The 12,550-nt window shown below is 45.4% G+C and overlaps 1 protein-coding gene across 1 annotated transcript in view; it reads right to left on the bottom strand.

The window, feature by feature from the left end:
* LOC104958174 (transcription factor COE1-like) overlaps positions 1-12,550 on the bottom strand; it is a 50,290-nt gene that overhangs the window by 25,760 nt on the left and 11,980 nt on the right. The window lies entirely within an intron of this gene.

Raw genomic sequence — 12,550 nt, 5'->3', positions numbered from 1 at the left:
TCCCTCCCCCCTCCCTCCCTCATTAAGTATTGATGTGGGTAGCCATACTTGCCATCTCAGCCTATTAATAATGCATGGCAGGTGCTCTTGATTTGGTCCCTCACACTGAGATTGAGAGAGGCAGGAATGGCAACACTATGCTGCATAGTAGCTACAGCATAACCTCNGTGTGTGTGTGTGTGTGTGTGTGTGTGTGTGTGTGTGTGTGTGTGTGTGTGTGTGTGTGTGTGTGTGTGATGCGTTTGCTCGTGCATGATTATATCTAACTTAGATATAATCATGCACGAGCAAACGCATCACACACACACACACACACACACACACACACACACACACACACACACACACACACACACACACACACACACACACACACACACACACACACACACACACACACACACACACACACACACACACACACACACACACACACACACACACAGAGAAAAGACATGTCAAGAGAAACACAGTAAGCAGCAACGTGCCTTGGACAATTGCTTCATCGAGAACAGGGAAGAACAAAAAAAGTGGAAAAACAAGAGAGCAGAGAAGATAAATGGACAGACCAGAGTTCTGTCTCATTTCAAGGGCCAGCCCACTGCTGTGCACATTACAAGTATATGATGTAACACAAGAACTCGTGCATTTATCCCTGACAACTTTTAAATGCATGACAGCTGGTTAGTGGTAGACTCTCTTCTTCAAGTGAGGAAGAGAAAGCCTCTTATGATGTGAATAACAAACTGTCTTTCTCTGCCGCGCTCTTTTTTTTCTTCTTTGTTTGTGTTCTGATTTATGATCTCTCTGGCGCAAGAGGCTAAATCTGAATGAGAGAAAGGAGAGAGGGAAAAAGAGGGAGTGAAGTAGAAAGCGAGAAGAGAAAGAAATGATAGAAAGATAGACGGACGGACGAGGTGGAGAGTACGTGAAATCCGAAAGGAGAGACAGACCACCCTCCTGTATATTTTAGAAGCTGTAGGCCAATTCCTCAATAATTCATGAAGCACAGAGATGGAGGCTTTTTTTTCCACAGTGGCTGTTGGACCCCACAGGCTGAGGGTCTCCCAACTTTCTTATCTCCTCGAGGTCAGAGAGCAGCCTCACAGACAGCTGTGGACCACATCCACTTGTCTAACATACTCCACCTAACTCACCGCGCGCCTCCTGTTTTATTCATTGACTCCGCTCTCTTCCCCAACTGTCCTCCTCTGAGGTATTCACGATGGACGGATGATGGATAAGTTGCTAGAGGAAAGTCGGGGTCACCACAGTCAGAGGTGACAAAATCAGGGGGTTAAATATTAGAGTTTGGGTTGGAGAGGAGGCGGTGGAGGAAAAGGGGAAAGTGAGACTCTACCGAGATATCGAGTGCGAAAAAGTCAGCATGCCTCATTCGCTTAGCCATATGTCAGAGTGTCCCCTCGACCTCCTGCACGCGTGAATCATCTGATTCATTATTTACACGACTTAAGGTGTCAGCTGCACGGAAAACATTACAAAACTGCAGCATGTTGATTCCTCTGTGCTCTATCATCTTCCCTGGAATCACCGCTGCACACATTTACATGGATCAACAGAGTGTGGGTGTATGGGGAAGGGGGGTGGATGAAGAGCAGTGCGTGTTGATATGCAATAGCAAAGAGATTACCATAAGGATTTATGGATAATCTGATTGACAGCTGACCAGTAAATATGGACAGATATCTGAGGATAGTCTGTAATTCCCTCGTTTGCTCAGTTCAGCTCTCTATTATTATGTTTTCCTCGCTTTTTAATCAATGAAAAAGGTGATTTTAAGAATGTTGCTCTGTTAGTCATGTTGTCTTTAAAATCCCTTTTTCAGAAGGACCCCCATAACGTTATCCAATAAATTCCTCTTTAACGACACCACCCGGTATTCCAAATGAGTTCATTTAAACAGATTTTTAAAGTTAAAGGGGACCTATCATGCAAAATGCACTTTTGTACGTCTTTTATACATGAATATGTTACCCCGGTGTGTCAGGGAACCCACCAAGTGTCAGAAAACACAACCCTCTCTCTTTTCTTCCATACCCAAATCTCTAAAAATGGGTCTGCAACGGATCTGATACAGACTGATACAGATTTGAAATGGTTCTGACGTCAGAAACAAGGAGCTCCGCCTATATGGGCAACTCTTCACCTATCAGGGGAATGAGAGGTTGCGTGGCATGGTAACAGCATTGCAGGGGGGCGTGGTCAGCTGCAGCTCATTTGCCACAGAATCAGCCCTTGCAAAAACAGGGCTGGAATACAGCAAATAGAGCGAAATGAAGCATGGCTAAAATGCCTGATATGTTTGGTATTTTGAAAAAAAACTTCACAGACATGTTTTATATAGGTATGGCCCTACAATATATTATTCAAATATAGCATGATAGGTCCACTTTAAAACACCCAATACTTACCTAAAGTGTGACTTTGTGGAGATGTGGACAAAGCTTTGGAACAGCACATTAATATCTAGTGAGATAAAATGATTAATGATCTACTTCAATTGTATCTTATCTTAAAACAAAAAGTTTTGGTAGGTCTATGGAAAATGTTGTCTTCTGCATAGGTTGTTTTGATTATTGCCCCTCTACCTTGTTTGTTTTTGAGACTCTTGCTGGTTTCAAGCTGTTTTACTGTGCAGGCTCCACAGCTACGAATATTACCACAGCAAATTGCAGCGCGGGCTCGGATTAAATGAAATAAAACCATTTCGCTCTCACGTAATTACCCCCAAATCCAGGAATGGCTGTGGAAGTGAATTTGTGTAAATAACTGCTTGGCCTCTTGAAGCCTCGTGGCGTACATTTGTAGCAGGGGAAAAAAACAACGAATAAACAAATACAGCCGGTCGCCGTAGTAATTTAATGATCTCACACTTTCATCACATCATAACGGGCATTATTTGTCACATTGGAGCAATTAAACACAAAATCACCCTCTGCATAAAAAACAAAACAAGGAAAGCAATTATAACACAACTTTTAAGTAATCCCTGTAGCATCTAAATATTATTACTGTGGAGATAAAGATTGTCTAAGCGATTAGCTAACTGCAAGGAAGCCTCCGAGGGACAATTCTGTTATATTTTCTAATAATTTTCCTACATTAGCAACAAATGAGGTAAAGAGTTGTTTTCCTTGTCAATTTCAACACAGATAACTTCTGAACTGTGCGCTTTTATCTTCCCAAGTACTTCTAGTTTATTTATCTGTTCAGCCTTTTGTTACACGTTGTGCTGTATATCTTTCTGCCTCATTTCTTTATCCTTGCCCCGCCTCTCTGTTGTTTTGTTCTGATGTCGATGCGCTGTAAAAATGGCTGTGGGTGATGCCATAACTCAGCCCTCTCCCTTTCCCTCCATCCATCTCTGCCTCACAGATCATCTCCAGAAGAAAAGCACTGTGTCTGCCTCCTAATATGCTTCATGAGGTGTGTAATTCAGTGTGCTCCGGAGGGGAGCCATTTGTCTCGGGGGTTAACTAAGTGACACAACAGCACTTCCCCACGCCTGTTACCACCGTGGGACATGTTGAACTAATCTAGGCAGGTATAGGAATGGAAGACCCCCGCACAACGGCAATTAAACATCACCATTTGTTCAGGAAATCCAACCTGATGAAGTCAGAGCCAAGTTCAAATTAAGTGTAAATATTTGTAGGCAAATATAATGTTATAGCGGAAGAGAAATAAGTGAGAAATAGGCGACTAAAATGAAAGTGAAGTCTGGCGCTCTCAGAGAACCAAATATCTTCCTCAAGTCCTGTTTTGTGTATTTTCTTTACCTCCCCTTGTGTGTTTCACTTCTCTTTCTTTTCTCTGCAATTCTTTCCTTCGCTCTTTCCGCTATGCATCACTGCCACTTCAGCCAAGAGCCTGAATGGCTTGTTTTCGTGGTGACCTGTCTCCCTTCCTGCAGTATATGTTTAAGCGTGGAGGCACGCACACACATACACACACTAATTTAGGGAGATTTATGAGGGGGGCCTTGCACCAGGAGCCATGCAGGCTGACCCCAGGGGTGTAGAGGGGCACTGGGTGGGGGAGGGGGCCTGGCTCCACAGGGGGGGACATTAATAATCCAGAACCAGGTCTGTCTCTGGGCCTGGCCCTGAGCCTCTGACACCAGGCTGTAACCGGCTGCAGTGGCCCAGTTTACTCGTAGACACATCCAGTTCAACATGCCGTTCTAATATCAGACACAGAGACAAAGATTGACTAAAAAACACGAAACATAAAAGAAAAACATGCCAAAACACATATTGAACACACAGCAATGTGTACGTGTACACACACACACACACACACACACACACACACACACACACACACACACACACACACACACACACACACACTTCGCCTCCATTCCTTTGGAGTGCTACTCCTCAAAGTAGCAGCGAGCACCTCTATATTGCCCTCATGTCTATCTTAAGTGTCATGATTTATTCAAATAGAACATCTCACAGCGCTGAAAAATTCATTTCCAGCTCGCTTCGTGCATCGCCCCATCCTCCTCTACGTCTCTATCTGCTCATGTCATGTCAGCTGAATTTGCTCCGTTGTTAAATATTTCTTAGAACAAATGGACCCTGGAGGAGGGAGACGATGGGTCATGGAGGATCGGCGCTGTGCCTTTGCCGCTGAGGGACAGTGCCACTTGGGAGGGATCGCTCCTCGCTTCCCCCGGAGCCAGAGCTCCAGTCCCAGCTTGGGGACAGAAGTCCCAGAGACACTTAACCGATTGTGTTTCATCCATTTCATCCGAAAAAGGATCATTCAAAATTCAACTGAGAAATGGTGCGGCGAGCATTGAAAGACAGGCAATGAGATCTCTGCTGCTCGGAGGAATGTGGGAGAAACGAGTGCTGGGGTTGAACAACTTGTAGCCTGATAACATCGCTACCTGTGGCCTGGCTTTACACCAGAGCACCTGGGGGGGGGAAACACAACTAAATAAACATCTCTGCATGCGTGTGTGTATCAAGGCCATGATAAATAAGAGGCTGTCTGGGTGATGGACAAGCTTGGCAGGCGGTGCTGATTGAAACACTTCCTCTGTCGGGGCCTGGCCCATTAATCTGATGGAGACAGAGACAAAGAGAGTGAGAGAGGGGGAGAAAAGCTCCAGGCCCCCAGACCATGAGAGTAATGAAGGTCCTGGTCCCTCTCACCTCAGCGCTGTCCTGCCATGCTGGGACACTCTGCTACCCTGTCCAGCCCAAGCCCTGCCCTCGTGGGACTGACCGGTGAATAATGGCCCTGTCATCAGCCCGGGTAGACGCCGCCACACAGCCGAAGGGTGTGTGTGACCGGGTGTGTGTGACCATGTGTGTGTGTGACCACGTGCTTATGCCTCCGCCTGCATGCCTCCCTGCGCAGTCATTTAGCCTAACTGTTCTCCTCTCCACCTTAGTTGAAGACTGATGTATTCATATTGAATAGTGTTGATTTAAGCACATGTTACATTTAATGCATAATGCATCGACTATATATAGCTTGATAAAGAGCATTGTGTCAACCCGGGACCAGCACCATACATTGTGGGGATGAATGTCCTGCTTGCGATAGTTCTTTCTTTTTGTTCCATTTAAGCACCATATTAAATCATAACTATGACTGTGACTGTGCACAGGCTCAAGGTTATGTTTCTAAATGCAGCAGGATCAGAAATCAGAAACTTAATTAGTGTGCCGTGTATGTTCCCGGGTGAAAAGTTGTCCCCTCCGATGGGTCTTGAGGGAGGAATGTGGAGCCAGAGAGTGGGAGAGACCGAGAAAAGGCAAGGACAGAGAGAGTGTGTGTGACGGAGGGAGATTGATACTGAACAGAGACGTGTGCTTTTGCTGGTGTGAGCGAGTGTATGTGTGTGTGTGGACATGTGCACATGTGTGTTTTGGCCTCAGTGTTTATCAAACATATTACAGCTCCTTCTAGATTCCTCACCTGCACACCCCAAGCCTGCTACATATGGCCCACCAATCACAAAATAAGGAATCATGCATATATTAGCATAGCTAATGGCCTACCCTCTCCATTTAATATGCAAATTTCCTGAAACATTACTGAATGCCGTCTGTTCTAAATGAATAAATTTGAATCGCAATTAGAATAATCCTTTATAATTAATGAAAACTGTCAATTTTGGTTCATAAGTAATTTGATTAAAGTGGTGATGGGACACTTATGAAGTTCATCGGGCTGCGATGGGTGCGAACACACACTCACACGCATGCATGCAAACACACACGTTGCATGACAACCAACAGCAGGTCCAAGGCTGCAATATTGATGAAGATGATTAATAAACTTATGAAAGTGGTTGTCACACATGCCAGATCTTCCTTTTTTTTTTTTTTTTTAACCCAACACAACTTGTTTCCACTCATTTACCGCCGTGGCGAAACAACAGATCAATCACGCCTTTCTGCCACCTGACAGAGAGGGAAAAGTGAGGGAGTGATTGAAAAGGTTCCCTGGCCTCGTGGTGCTGTGTCAGTGGCCTGTCTGTCCGGCGGGAGACACTGATGGACTGTCGAGGCGTAGAGACACACACACACACACACAGTCATTACAGGGGGTTGAAACGTTTCCTTGCTGTTCCTCACAGGGGGGACGAGCACTGCTACTGTTTTATCCGCGTATAATAACACATTATGAGGAGCATATAGTTGATAAAGAGTGCGGTCAGTCTGTAACCAACCTCCCGTTCTTCACCATTATCTCTCTCATGCTGTGCTATGCTGCCACTGAAGCGTATAATGGCGTCACTTAAATGAGGGTCACTCAACTGTGGGAAATTTTTACGAAAATGTGTGCTGCATGTGTATCTCTGTACGGTATTTATATGCTGGTGCTTGCGCATCAACAGGAACATGAGTGTGTGTACGTGAGTGTGTTTGCATGGCTTCAGCCCAATAATAATGGTCCAGATAGTGTGAGCCTCGCAGACTAATTAGCCATATCACTGAGAAAATAGCAGCCTGCTAATTAATGGGTATTATGGCATTTCAGAAGTCACTGCTCTAATTGGGAGGGAACTGAGCCTCGCATTTCCATACTGGAGTAATACCCGCTTTATCCGCCCGTCTATCTCTCTGTCTGTCTGCCCACTTGGCATGCTTGCTTTTAAAACACAATCCTCTACATGCATGCGGGGGAAATAATTATCCTGCTCACATTTTCAGGATGTATACATACATAGCCCATTTTTTCCACATAAAAGGGAACTACTTTATCCACAAAGGGGGGAACAATCACTGCACAAAACATTTTAGTAACCTCCGACCCATTATGTTATATATTTATTCTGATTAAATATCTTTTTATTGCTTTTAGAGAGTAAAACGCCTCATGCCAAGTGAATCGGTGAGTAATATAATCCGTCTGAATAATTCTCTGCATCATTTTGTATGTGTGTGTCTCTCTCCGATGCACATACATATCCCCTATAGATTCCTCTTAACCCTATCAGACGGTGGGACAATCAAAATAGATTTGCATTCAAATGCCACATGCTCGGTATCAAATATCAAATCAAGCCCGAGTCAGTGAGACAGACAGACCTCCTCCCTGCTTCCTCCACTTCCCCTCCTTCCTCCACCCAGGGTCCCAGGGACTCCCATTCTCCCCCGGACGAGCTCTATCGAGTGACAGGCTGTGGCCAGAGCTTGATTGACAGCCTGTTGATGCTTCTCTTTCCATAACACACACACACACACACACACACACACACACACACACACACACACACACACACACACACACACAAAAGCAGTCGTACAGATGCAGACGCGCACCAACACACATGCAAGGTGGGTATGCGCTTGCACATTTGTGTATGCTGGAAGCGATGTTTTATACAACCTCAGCAGATGCCCTCATCCTCCCACTCTGCTTCCCCCCCAAACACACACACACACACACACACACACACACACACACACACACACACACACACACACACACACACAAACTCCGTGCCCTGACCTCCATGTGTGCCTGCTGGTCCATACTGGGTCTAATGACACCAGGGCCTCCCGCAGATCAATACTAAACTGTCACTCAGCTGGCGAGCACCCGCGCACAAACACACACACACACACACACACACACACACACACACACACTGGACCAAAGCCATATTGTCTCTCCCCAGCCGTACTCTCGCCCTCCTGCTCCCTCACACTGAGAGTCTGGGTCCTGATGTAATATTGATGAGCGGGGATGGAGGCCCTATAAAAAGTGATAGGTCCTTGTGATTGTAAATTATAGATTGTCATCGATTTGACCACACAGAAATGCACACACACACAAACGTATCAAAATAGACACACAACTGCTCATTTTGCCCAGGAGAGAATGGGGATAGAAGTCCTGCCCCCCCTCCTCTTGACTGACTTATTCCACGCCATCTCTTCCTGTTTCTTTTCTTCTGTCCCACCCGCCTCCCTCCTTCACTCTCTCCTCCTCCTCAACAATCTCAAGCACCCATCCGCCTCTCTCCATACACATCTCAAGTGGCACTTAGAAAACCAGACTGGGGCTTGAGCCAAACTCTTCTCTCAGTGACTGTGTGTTTTGTGTGACTTTTTGGTGTCTTCGAGTCAAGTTTGTGGAATAAAAAAAAAACCCTCACAAATCAACACCGGCTGTGTGTTTTCTTTTGATTCTGGACAAGCCGAATAATTCACCAGAAAACGGGTTGACTGTGAAAATCTGTGACTAAAAACATTTGTTTGTCTCTGTTAAATCACTAATTATAGCCTGGCACAACACAGGGCAGATGCAGGCTAATTCACCATTAGGCCGTTTGGTGTTTATTAAACTTTTATAATGTGATCACTCTGATAACGGCACAATTGTTTCCCTGGGCGTGTGTGATTATACTGTTGTACCCCTCTGTCCCCTTGTAATGGCTCCCGCCGAGCATGTGTGTGTGTGTCCGTATGCGTGTGTGTATCTTGGAGCTTGCGGAGTAGTGTTTTCCATTTCTCATTAGAGTGGCACAGACTCCTGCTGCAGGGTCAATGGAGGGGGAGAGGGTGTGTGAATATGTGTGTATCTGTTTGAAGGGGAGTGGGGTGGTAATGAGCGCAGGAACATAATACTACGGCGTCCACTAATGCTCTGAGGCAGTGACATTAGGCATACTTAACTAATAGAGCCAGTCTCTGCAATTACCCACTGTTATCTCTGCAGCTTTAGAGGGGAACCGGCTTTAATAAATGTTTGTAGTGATGTGATAAATGCCAGGTTTGCTCATTTGTAATCCACACTGCGGGACAAGGGGAAACGGGTGGATCTAATTGTTTTACGCCTCATTCAAGAATGAAGAAAAAAAAAGAACAAAAAAAACCTCTTTCCTTTTCAGAAGAATTTCCTCCAGGTATATGTTCCTCCCTGTATGTCGAGGATGTATCTCTCTACGTGTCTCTCTTGGCTCTCAGTGGGGTACTGTTACAACTGTCCTCCTGTCAAACACTGAAAAGCAGTCCATACCGTCACGTCTCTGCCTCCTCTTCCTCCTCTCATCTCCCTTTCATCTTGGCCCTCATCAGAGAGCGGCCGTGATTGTGTGTGTAAACATCTTGTCATGCTAACACGGGCGTCATGACAGAAGAGAGACACGCTTCTTTAGCGGCACGCTTGTAAGTTTGCCTTTGTGTTTGAACATGTGTGTGTGGGTTACATGTCCACCACTACAAGTGTGTTATAGTGGGTTTTTTAATTGTCTAGGGTCAGTGGCAGAAAGAGAGCATGGACTAGGTTTTTTGATTTAAGGCTACAGTCTACACAGATTTACTCTGTCAATTAACAAGCAAGTAATAACTTGCTAAAGACAATACACCAACAGCTTTTACCTTTCTGCACACCCCTCACTCTTTTGGCAATAAATCTCCCCTGTTTGTGTGAAGACAATAGCCAGAGGAAGAGAAAGAGGGAGTGGTGTAGAGAGAGAAAACGAGGGGTAAGGGAGGGAGGCAGAAGAGAAAGAGGCGCTGTTAATTGTTTTCCAGAAAAAGGTTGCGAAGGTCTGCACGTTTGAACTGAATGTCACCTCATGTAAATCACATGCGTCTGCGTCGGAGAAGCCAATAACTGGGATAATTAGCGTGACTCTCCGGTGCCGCACGCAGAGATCGAGGAAGAACACGCTGCCGAGCAAGAGCGTTCAAACGCAGGAGGAAGATTCCAAGTGTGATTAACCAGAAAAACCTTCAGAGTTAAATCTAGAGTTCTGAGTGGGAGGAACCAATGACAGACAGAAGGCCAGGTAGAGAGAGAAAGAGAGATAAAGGACAAGGTACACGTGGATGGTGAAAATCAGAGAGACAAACACATTAGGAGACAAGCAAAGGAAACGAGTGAACATTCCTCCCAGCGAGGTCAAGCCACTCCGTAAACAAACAAACAACGTGAGCCGCGCACACACAAAGGGGGTGAGGCGGTGTAAAACAACAAAGTGTCTCAGTCGATTTGCCTACGCCTTACTTTGTCTCCCCTCATCAGTTACATAAACACAAACAAAGGCCTTTAAATTCGGCTCGGCTTTTTGAAGTGAAACAGTGACATGTGCTTGGGTCTCATTTGTTCATGATTAATGCAAAGTAAAAAGAATATATTAGAAATGCAAGAACATATCATCTCTTTGATCAAACCATGCTGTTGACCATAATTGTCTGATTGTTGACGTGGCTGCTTTACGTTTAATTACGCCAGAGATACTTCCTTTAAGATTTATTTTTGTCTCCTAACATTAAAGCTCATATTAGTCAAGCTCAATGTCACAAAACTCATATATAAGCAGATGGTTAAACTTGAAAATAATGATATGGGTACTAAATAGCCATGATAGATGTCGAAGTATTATTTATGTTTTTCTGAAAAAAAATTAAAGTCATCCTGCAGAAATATCTCATTAAATGATCAGAGGACATGAAGGATCACTGCTATGTTGCAGAGTCTCACCACCACTATCACACTCCATATCTCTCCCTCCCTGTCTCCCCCATGCCGTGCAGGTTTTCCTTCCATTGTGGCGTGTGAAACTGAGAGCGCCGCTCACAACGCCTGGCCAGCGATCCATTCTTCCTGGACAGATTGATGGAAAACAATCAACAGACTATACATCTTGCTCGGGCACAGCGGGTCACCAGCACTCATCCTGGACACCTGGACTTACATCCTGGGCTACAGAGCTGAGGTAAGGCGCCAAAAGAGGCGCTGGGATGGAAACTGGCCGATGGGAAGTGAGACGCCAGGTTGGGGGGCATGTGGAGCTGGCATGAGGGCGTAGAGTCTGCGTTCTCGCTTAGCAGAAATAATCAGTAAACAATGAATCATCAGTGAAGGGCTGGGAAGTTATACTCAGCAGCCTGATGGGAGCGGAGGGCCTGGGATCCTTCGCTGAGAGGAGCTGCTGTGTCTATTCAATTACGAACAGCAGCACAGGCAGCCATGTAACACATTGCCTGTGAGAGAGCACTTAGTGGGCCGTGCGCTCGACTGTCCACACACGTCAGAGCGCTGAGAAAACAAAGCGTTGCCCCTGCCGCACACACACATAAGCGTGCACGTCAAAATGTATAGCGTCACACCGAGAGGCACATGCTCGCGCTCTTCACGCCTCATTTGAAAAGCAAATTGAGCGCATCTTCTAGGGCGAGTCACGGACTAAATCCTGGAAAACGGTACCCTTCCCTCACTGGCGGAGCCACACACACATTTCCCACGTCATGCATGAGACCTTACACATAGTAAATATCTTCTTTCTGTTTCACTCCCCTTCTATCTCTATCTCTCCGGCCTGCAATTTCCAACACCAGAAATGTCTTAAATAGCTCTCAGAGAAGTAGGACGCTACTCATTTGGGTCAGATCTGGCCGGCCGAACCCCTTCATTCTGGGGCAGAACAAACACTGACACAAAGGCAGTGGGAACGGCCAAGCTGAGCAGCCAGGTCAAGCAGGGAATGTCAAGCAGTAATGACAAAGCATTTTGCAGAGAAAATAGAGCTACAACAGGGCTATTTACAGCAATGAGGCCCAGAACTTTTCTCAGTTTTGACATTTGTAAATTACATTTTATATGCCCTAATAAACTTTTTTTTACTTGCATTCAGCTGGGGAGCATTAGCCTAACTACCTATAAAGTATGATAGTGGCTCGGTTTGGTTTATTGGGGAAAGAATTAAAAACATAAATACACACACGCACCTTAGCATTAAAACACTTACTTCCAGTGTTTACCCTCCTTGTTTCCTCAACACAAAACAAAAACAGATTGTGCTAATTTGATATTTCATATCATGGAAATAAACCCATGTTTACTCTGGGAATGATGTGTTAATTATTTTATATTCGTGGGTTGCTGGCAAAATGAAAGTGAGCCAGTTGTTGGGGGTGAGAGTGCTGAAGGTCTGGATGAGAGAGAAGGAAGCAGCGCTGTTTTAAAGGCTCCTCGACCTCAAAACTCCCAGCTGTCAATCAGCACAGCAGTCCATCCCCTGGGGCTGCGCTTTCCTCCAACCCCG

This window comes from Notothenia coriiceps, unplaced genomic scaffold (assembly GCF_000735185.1).
Source record: "Notothenia coriiceps isolate Sejong01 unplaced genomic scaffold, NC01 NC01_scaffold00028425, whole genome shotgun sequence".
Taxonomy (NCBI): domain Eukaryota; kingdom Metazoa; phylum Chordata; class Actinopteri; order Perciformes; family Nototheniidae; genus Notothenia; species Notothenia coriiceps.
Note: the sequence above shows the minus strand (reverse complement) of the source record. Positions and strands in the feature narration are given on the sequence as shown.